This window comes from Amia ocellicauda, unplaced genomic scaffold (genome assembly GCF_036373705.1).
Source record: "Amia ocellicauda isolate fAmiCal2 unplaced genomic scaffold, fAmiCal2.hap1 HAP1_SCAFFOLD_30, whole genome shotgun sequence".
Classification (NCBI taxonomy): Eukaryota; Metazoa; Chordata; class Actinopteri; order Amiiformes; family Amiidae; genus Amia; species Amia ocellicauda.
In genome coordinates this window covers 687509-697258 of record NW_027102865.1, presented here as the reverse complement: position 1 = coordinate 697258, position 9750 = coordinate 687509, and the positions used below count along the sequence as shown (strand labels likewise).

General features: G+C 38.9%; 1 non-coding gene across 1 annotated transcript; it reads right to left on the bottom strand.

Moving 5' to 3' along the window:
• Positions 1 to 2914: 2914 nt before the first annotated feature.
• Positions 2915 to 3029, bottom strand: LOC136729281 (U5 spliceosomal RNA). The gene has a single exon (XR_010808893.1). It is a non-coding gene; the product is annotated as a U5 spliceosomal RNA (small nuclear RNA).
• Between the last annotated feature and the right edge of the window lie 6721 nt (positions 3030 to 9750).

Below are 9750 nucleotides of genomic sequence, written 5' to 3'. Positions count from 1 at the left end.
TAAAAAACAAGTTTATCCCCAAACTATTCTTATATTATGTTAAGTGGAATACATTATCAGTAAGGCTGTGATTTTGTTACAGAAATGTGTTATTAAAGACCACAGTATGTCTCAATTCTAAGTTTATTAATTTACAGACATAATAAAGTCAGTGAATCTGTGACACCCATAATTCAATTACATTCTTATTATCAACTATAACTATGAATATAACTGATAATGTAGCATCATTAGATTGTTTACAACCAATATTTGATTTCTATATATATATTTTTACCTTGTCTTTGTAATATTGTAGACCAAGAGTGTTATACCTGTTTTGGTGATTCTTTGTCAGATTCAGAACAATTTGCTGTGGGGCTGTCAGAACCACTTGATGGTGACACACTTTTGTCTTCATCGCTGATAAATGTGGCTTTTGTTAAAAAATTTTTCAGATTATCCAAAAGGTCTGGAATCTCTGGAGAAAAAAACCTTAGTATTAAATGATAATCATTTCTAGTAATATATTTAATACAAAGTGAAAACAAAACCATCAATGCCTGCAATTATACTTGAGAGACTTGCTCTATGTTATTGGCAAACTGACCTTTTTGTGGGTCATTAACATTAGCTACGAAAAAAATAAAAAAGATAAAATACAAGAATTACCAGGTCTAATGTAATGCATATAGTCATTAATGTAGGATTATGAAGTTATGTTGAAAAACTTTATTTAATAATCAGTATTATTATACTATTAGACAGTGCACATTAAGAGTCTGTATTGTGGTTCTAGATTACTTCAGTATGATCAACTATAATACATTACTCTGGAATCTAAATTACTGAAGAATAACATTTATCAAGGTAAGGAATTATTTGCTATAAATAAAAAAACTTACCATCAACCATACGGTTTCGAAGACATTGGTTTTCATTTTTAAGTCTTGTGTTTTCCTTTTCGAGCTGCTTAACTTTTTGCTGTAGCTCAACTTCACTGGACTCTTTAAATGTCTGTAGAATATGACGGGATCTAATTCTTGAAGCTCCATCGGTTTTCTTTCTTATTTTGTGCTGTATTCAGAGAGGAAAAGAGTTTAAAATGAAAATATATATATATATGAATATGATTAAAAAAAAACAATCCTGCAATACATTTATTTAATATTTGCAGTAATTATCTCACCGGTAACTGTGGTTCATCAAGGTCACTATCATCTGAAATTTGAAGTTTTTTGTTTGGTTTAGGTACTCTCTTCATTTTAGGACAGGGCATTTTTGTTAGGTCATTAAGTTTTCTTCTTAGTTCGCCTTCTTTTCCTAAAATAAAAATAAAATAAATAAAACCCTGCATTATGTCCACAGATATTTGGGGATTATATTTATGTGTCATAAAAATACTGTGCTTTGACCATACAAATTAAGATGAACAGCCAACACTGAATCAAAACTGAAGTTAAATTATATCTGGTTTAATTTATTTTGTGATTTGGGGGATTTTATTGTAAAGCACAACACACAATAAATCGTTCTTACAAATGCCAGTCAAGTATGACGAGTTTTTAGCGCCCTCACCACCACCTACCATGTTATAAGAGTATGTTAGAAGTACAACACATTAATAACTTAAACATTCATTTCAAATATACTGTGATTGTATATATCAAATAGCATGTAAAGACTTTAATGTTTTTTTTTTAAATAAACATTGTTACCAGTCATAATGATCTGCGCTTCATGGACAGGCCATCCACCTTTTGGAGGTTTTTTCGTGTCTCTCCACTCTGCTCTGAAGTTTCGAGTCGTCTCTTCGTCATCATCAGCAATGCTGAATAAATCAAAATTGCGAAAGCAAGCAGTGGGAATCACGCTGTAAGAGTCTTTGTCGACCCCGCTTTCCCACTTCACCAACGCGTGCATCACCGCCATACTACCTTCACCTTCTCGTCCGTTTTTTCTGCGCCTTTTTCCCCCGACAAGTCACGGCACAAAAAACAGTCCCGCTCTGCATTCTGGTACTTGGCATTCTTAATAACACCAACAGGGTGTAATCGCATAGACCACTCGAGTATAAAGTACTACATATCCCATCAGTTACAGTTTTTTTTCTTCTTCTGAAACTGCAATTTAGCACTTTCAACTGTTTCTTAGTGATTCCTAGAATTACTAACCGGTATTGTAGTCAATGTGTTTATAACCTTTTTTGTTTAACGATTTGTGTGTTATCCTATGGGATCCCATGGTCTTTGATTTGGTCACGGAAGTGATTTGTCTTTGATTTGTTGATCTAGAGTTGAATTTTAATTAGTTTTTCCCTTTTGTATAATTAGTGTAGTGCTACATTTAGTCTTTGTTTTTAAATAAATTTGACAATTTATATCTTTGGAATTGGTGTCTGCGTCCAATTATTACAGAAATTGAGTTCTACAAGACTCCAGGATTCGTGATAAGGTGATACTATGAATTCACTTCTTTAATTGAAATGTATAAGTGTACCTTACGCTACATATATGTATGTATGTATGTATGTATGTCCAATTGCTTTGACAATACAAATGAATTGAATTGAGAGTGAGAGAGAGAGAGAGAGAGAGAGAGAGAGAGAGAGAGAGACAGACAGACAGACTGACAAACAGAAAAACAGACAGACACAGACACACACACACACAGAGCCAGCCAGCCAGCCAGCTCAGCGATGACATCACGAGCCTCTCTCAGCTGACTGCTATGACATCACAGAGCACGTACATTCCGTTGCTTGCCGTCTGTCAACCACTCAGTCACTGCCAGCCAGACTGGCTGGCTGGCTGGATGGGGGGGCTGCTTGCTGCTGCTGCGTACCTTAGCAAGCTTATTTGCTTGACCGGCCTTCCTACTCCTCTGCCCACATGCCCACCTATGCCCGATCTGCTGTTCACCTGGATCACAGCTCCGCCCCAACAAGGCAGAGCCCCCCAAGAATGGTACAAACTCACCCACGATCCCCTCCATGGAAAGCTTTAGCAAAAGGCAAAAGCGTTATACGTAATGAAGAGGAACCCGAGTCCAAGACGCATCCGAACAGCCATACATATTTGTGTGTATTAAAGATCACATTTTCTTACATTTAGTTTTTCTGTACTTTATTACATCTTATTGTGATTTATAAAAGTATTGTTTCTTTTCCATATGTATGTATGTATGTGTGTGTGTGTGTGTGTGTCTGTCTCTGTGTGAAAGTTAGTGTGTGTGTCTGTACGTGTGTGTGCCTGTCTCTGTGTGAAAGTGTGTGTGTGTGTGTGTGTGTGTGTATATGTCTCTCTGTGAAAGTGTGTGTGTGGGTGTGACAGTGTGTGTGAGTGTCTGTCTGTCTGTCTGTCATGTAACTCGCACATCTGTGAGGGCACCATTTTTGCAGAAGAGATGTACACATTTTGGAGCAACATATGCTGCCATCCAGACATCATCTTTTCCAGTGACGTCCCTGCATTTTCAAACAGATCACATTTTATTACACTTTGTTTATCTGTACTTTATTACATCTTATTGTGATTTATACTTGTAATGTTTCTTTTCCATATATATGTATGTACAGTGGGGGAAAAAAGTAATTGATCCCCTGCTGATTTTGTACGTTTGCCCACTGACAAAGAAATGATCAGTCTATAATTTTAATGGTAGGTGTATTTTAGCAGTGAGAGACAGAATAACAACAAGAAAATCCAGAAAAATGCATTTCAAAAAAGTTATAAATTGATTTGCATGTTAATGAGGGAAATAAGTATTTGACCCATTTTCAATGCCCTGGCTTAGGGTTCTCACCCATGATTTGACGGTACATGGCCCCGTCCATCGTCCCTTTGATGCGGTGCAGTTGTCCTGTCCCCTTAGCAGAAAAACAGCCCCAAAGCATAATGTTTCCACCTCCTTGTTTGATGGTGGGAATGGTGTTCTTGGGGTCATTCCTCCTCCTCCAAACACGGCGAGTTGAGTTGATGGCAAACAGCTTGATTTTGGTCTCATCTGAGACCACTTTCACCCAGTTCTCCTCTGAATCATTCAGATGTTCATTGGCAAACTTCAGACGGGCCTGTACATGTGCTTTCTTGAGCAGGGGGACCTTGCGGGGGCGCTGCAGGATTTCAGTCCTTCATGGCGTAGTGTGTTACCAATTGTTTTCTTGGTGACTATGGTCCCAGCTACCTTGAGATCATTAACAAGATCCTCCCATGTAGTTCTGGGCTGATTCCTCACCGTTCTCATGATCATTGAAACTCCACGAGGTGAGATCTTGCATGGAGCCCCAGACTGAGGGAGACTGACAGTTATTTTGTGTTTCTTCCATTTGCGAATAATCGCACCAACTGTTGTCACCTTCTCACCAAGCTGCTTGGTGATGGTCTTGTAGCCCATTCCAGCCTTGTGTAGGTCTACAATCTTGTCCCTGACATCCTTGGACAGCTCTTTGGCCATGGTGGAGAGTTTGGAATCTGATTGATTGATTGCTTCTGTGGACAAGTGTCTTTTATACAGGTAACGAGCTGAGATTAGGAGCACTCCCTTTAAGAGAGTGCTCCTAATCTCAGCTCGTTACCTGTATGAAAGACACCTGGGAGCCAGAAATCTTGCTGATTGATAGGGGATCAAATACTTATTTCCCTCATTAACATGCAAATCAATTTATAACTTTTTTGAAATGCGTTTTTCTGGATTTTCTTGTTGTTATTCTGTCTCTCACTGCTAAAATACACCTACCATTAAAATTATAGACTGATCATTTCTTTGTCAGTGGGCAAACGTACAAAATCAGCAGGGGATCAAATACTTTTTTCCCTCACTGTATGTATGTATGTATGTATGTATGTAAGTGTGTGTGTGTCTGTCTCTGTGTGAAAGTGTGTGTGTGTGTCTGTCTGTGAAAGTGATTGTGTGTGAAAGTGTGTGTGTCTGTCTGTCTGTCTGTGAAAGTGTGTGTGTGTGTGTGTGTGTGTGCGTGTGTCTGTCTGTGAAAGTGTGTGTTTGTGTGTGTGTGGGTGTGACAGTGTGTATGAGTGTCTGTCATGTAACTCGCACATCTGTGAGGGCACCATTTTTGCAGAAAGAGATGTACACATTTTGGAGCAACATATGCTGCCATCCAGACATCGTCTTTTCCAGGGACGTACCTGCATTTTTCAGCAGGATAACGCCAAACCACATTCTGCCCAGATTTCAAGCGCATGGTTGCATAGGCAGAGAGTGCGGGTGCTAGCATGGCCTGCCTGCAGTCCTGACCTGTCTCCGAATTGAGAATGTGTGGCGCACTATGAAGTGCAAATTAAGACAACGAAGGCCCTGTGCAGTTGCGCAGCTGAGGAAATGCATAATGGATGAATGGGGGAAAATCCCGCTTGCTAAACTTAACCAAGTGGTGTCTTCAGTGCCCAAGTGCTTAATAAGTGTTATTAAAAGAAAAGGTGATGTTACATAGTGGTAAACAGTCGACTGTCACAACTTTCTTGGTTTCTTTTCACTGCTAATGAGATGCTGTAGAGTGAGTTAGTTATATTGCTTTCAGGAGCTCTAATCGTATTGATGAGTTCATGCAGCATTTGTAATTGAATTTCAAAAAGAAATCTTTGCTGTCTGGCCTGTGTGTATGAGATGTACTCTGTCAATCTTTGGCTAACAACTGAAACATTGGTAGAACAGAAATGGCAACATAAAAAAGAAAAGTACATTTTAAAAGAGCACATTAAATAGGATGAATATACAGTTTTTTACAATCACTTTGTCACTAATTTCAGAACCTTGATGTCATTTTTCAAAACTCTAGACACAAAACTCAAAACGGTCATCACTTGTAACACAGGCTGTCCAATGTTCAAAACATTGCATTGTGCATTCATATATTTAAAGAAACCTAGCACTTGCAGACTTGTTGGTTCAAATAACTCATTTATCATGAAATACCATAGTAACATAGTAACACAGAAGATACCGATAGTTTCACTGTGTAGTTGTTCGTACAATCATTAAATATTGTAGTACAAAATATGTGATACATGTTTCATTATGGTACTACACATAAATACATCACTGTAAAAGGACTAGTAGAGAGAATACTACAGACACAGTGGAATCATTGAACAAAATCTGAAATGTATTGATGCAATACAATCAAATCACACCATAGGTTTCTTTGAATCCATGCAACAATAATTAGCTACAAAAAAGAACAAAACTACAGTAAAATGTCAACTGCAGTGTTCCTCACCTGGCTTAGTGTAAAAAGCAAAACAAAGGATTGATTACTGTACTTCTAAATTTCCATCAGCCCTGTGTTCAGGTTCAGGTTCTCACAACCATTTTTCACAAGAGGCATCTTGAAACTGAACATACCTGAACATACTCAGTCATCAGCTGCTTCACTCTGTCTGCATTTCTTTCAAAAGGCACACTATACTCTGTGCTACACATTGGTATGCAGTATACAGTCATTTGACAATTGAGAGTAGCCTAATGTTTAGTGCATGCTGAAGACTTGCCGCTTCTCAGTACGGACATTTCTGATGATTGAGGCCACAGTTGATCCTGAGTTGATTCTGAGGTTTGATTGAATCATTGTAGCTGCCTCAGTCATGGTCATGCCATGATTTACAACATGCTCTACAACTATTTCTCGGATTTCACTGGACACTATTTGCTGTTGCTGCCGCTGTCTGGTCCGTGGCCTTGTCCTCTACCACGTTCCCCCAACACCTCTCAAATGAGGCCCATGGCTGCCTCTCTGGTGAGGCCTAAGCCCTCCTCTATGACGAGGCCCACGACCACCTCTCAGAAGGGGTGCATGTCCCCTTCCATTCCTTTGACCACCACGTCTTCCTCCTCCCACTGCTTGACCTCTATTGTGACCTGGATGACCTGCCGGCTCCATGTTATCACTGTGTTGCTCGGGTGGATAGCACTCATTTCACTCGATACTCGTACCACAATGTGAAATCAATCATCAATAACCAGTTGGCAGTATTGGAAAAGCAATTACAAGGGCCTGCATACATACAGTAATGTCAAATCTGATGTGGAAGAACAATCATCTTCAACCAGGTTGGAGCGTTAGTTGCAATGCCTTTAATACACGCAGCGTGGAGAGGAACAGTGACTCAAGAAGATCCCAAAGTCGCTCTGCCTTCATTTTAACAGTCAGAGCTTTTATACACAAAAATCAAAGAGCTGGTTATAATCAGAAAGTCATTACTATGTTATCTTAAAAGTTAGCTAAGCAGAATTTATATCATTATAGGACAGAGTTCATAGATCAACACATGGATTAGGGAGCAGGCACTTCAATCATACTGTTTGACATTGTCTCCAAGATTCTCATCGTAAATAACAAGCAGAAATCAAACTACCTTCTGGCCTGACCTTCTAGCTTGACCTTATCTTTCTTAAGTATACAAGAGAGAAAAACAGGTATTAGAGAAAGAATTTCTAACTTTCCTTCCACACTGAAAACATGGTGTGGAAAAGTGCTACATGATGATGAATGATGATGAAATATTACATCCATAGATAATGTAGTCCAACTGGTTCATGCTCCTCGGTTATTGGTGTCAATGGATCTCATTATCCTGAAACTTTCATGATCGAAACATGGAATACTGTTCGTCAGTTTCCATAAAACTATGAATTAAGAGTAATGCAACAGTCACTTATCATTTTGAGCAGCTGTATCAATTGATAGTTAGATCTTTGTAATGAAATGAATAGACAGTGATCTCAGATGTAATGTGTGAATTGCATTTTGAAATGGTAATACTTTGACGTTAAGTTGTATCATTTTAGTTCAATGAACAAATGATCTGAGGTTGATGTGTATTGTATCCAAGCAATTGAAAAATGTGCATTTTGATCATCGGGTGTGAGTTTTGTGTCTAGAGTTTTGAAAAATGACATCAAGGTTCTGAAATGAGTGCCAAAGTGATTGTAAAAAAGTGTAATATCAGGGGACAGTGGCTATTACTGATCTGGCCTTCCGTGGCCTCTGTATTAATGTAACAGGTCACATTGTATGTGTACACTGATACTTGATAGTATAATATAGTACAAGTAAAAAACATACATAGGTATCATAGAAGTATTTTGCAGAAATGATTATGGATACTTATCAAAATGGAGAGGAAATGCTAAATCCAGTCTCCCCAGGCTGAGCTTCTATTGCTACACCTGCTAAGTGGCTGCTGGCCCCACTATATGGATAGAGCCACACCAAGTACAAGAGTCTCCCCATTGCTATTTATATCTCCCTATCCAGTCTTCTATACGTGTCAGGTATACAAGTGTGTGTGTGTGTGTGTGTGTGTGTGTGTGTCTGTCTGTCTGTCTGTCTGTGAAAGTGTGTGTGTGTGTGTGTGTGAAAGTGTGTGTGAGTGTCTGTCTGTCTGTCTGTCATGTAACTTGCACATCTGTTAGGGCACCATTAATGCAGAGATGTACACATATTGTTTATTTTCCATATATATGTATGTATGTATGTATGCATGTCCAATTGCTTTGACAATACAAATGCACTGAATTGAGACAGAGAGAGAGAGAGAGAGAGAGAGGTGCTAAGGCACATTTGTAACATAAATTAGGGAACATTTGAAACATGCTTAGGGAACATTCATAAGAACATACGAACATAAGAAAGTTTACACACGAGAGGAGGCCATTCGACCCATCATGCTCGTTTGGTGTCCATTAATATCTAAGTGATCCATGGATCCTATCCAGTCTATTTTTAAATGTTCCCAAACTTTCAGCTTCTACCACTTTCCATCTTGAATGCCTTGAAGCCCAATTTCCATTTGTTGTCCCCTGGTGCGTGTGTCCCTGCTGATCTGGAAAAGCTCCTCTGGTTTGAGGAACCTTTCATGATTTTGAAGACTTGGATCAAGTCCCCACGTAATCTCCTCTGTTCCAGGGTGAAAAGGTTCAGTTCCCTCAGTCTCTCTGAGTAGGACTTTCCCTTCAGACCTGGAATAAGTCTGGTTGCTCTCCTCTGAACTGTCTCTAAAGCAGCAATATCCTTCTTGAAGTGTGGTGCCCAGAACTGTACACAGTATTCCAGATGAGGTCTAGCGCATTGTACAGTCTTAACATTACTTAAATTCTACACTTTTGACGATATACCCTAGCATTCTGTATGCCTTTTGTATTGCTTCCCCACATTGTTTGGATGGAGAAAGTGAATCCACATAGATTCCTAGGTCTTTCTCATGCATTACTTCATCTAGATCTGTACCTCCCATAGTGTAATTATAGTGGACATTTTTGTTTTACTGCATGTATTACCTTGCACTTGTCCACATTGAATTTCATTTGCCAGGTGTCAGCCCACAACTGAATTTATCTAAGTTCCTCTGAATAGCATGTGCTGCCAAGATTGTATCTGCTAAGCCACCTATTTTAGTATCATCTGCAAATTTGACAAGGTTGCTAAGTATCCCAGAGTCCAGATCATTAATATAGATTAGAAAAAGCAAAGGCCCTAGTACTGATCCCTGTGGAACTCCACTAACAACCTCACTCCAGTTAGAAGTGACTCCTCTAATCTGTTTCCTATACATCAACCAGTTCATAATCCATCTACTTACATGACCCTGAATGCCTACAGCTTCCAATTTGAGGATCAGTCTTTGGTGTGGAACCTTATCAAAAGCTTTTTGGAAATCTAAGTATATCATATCATATGCTTTCACGTGATCTACAGCTGCAGTTGCATGTTCAAAAAAATGTATTAAGTTAGTAAGACATGATCTGCATCGT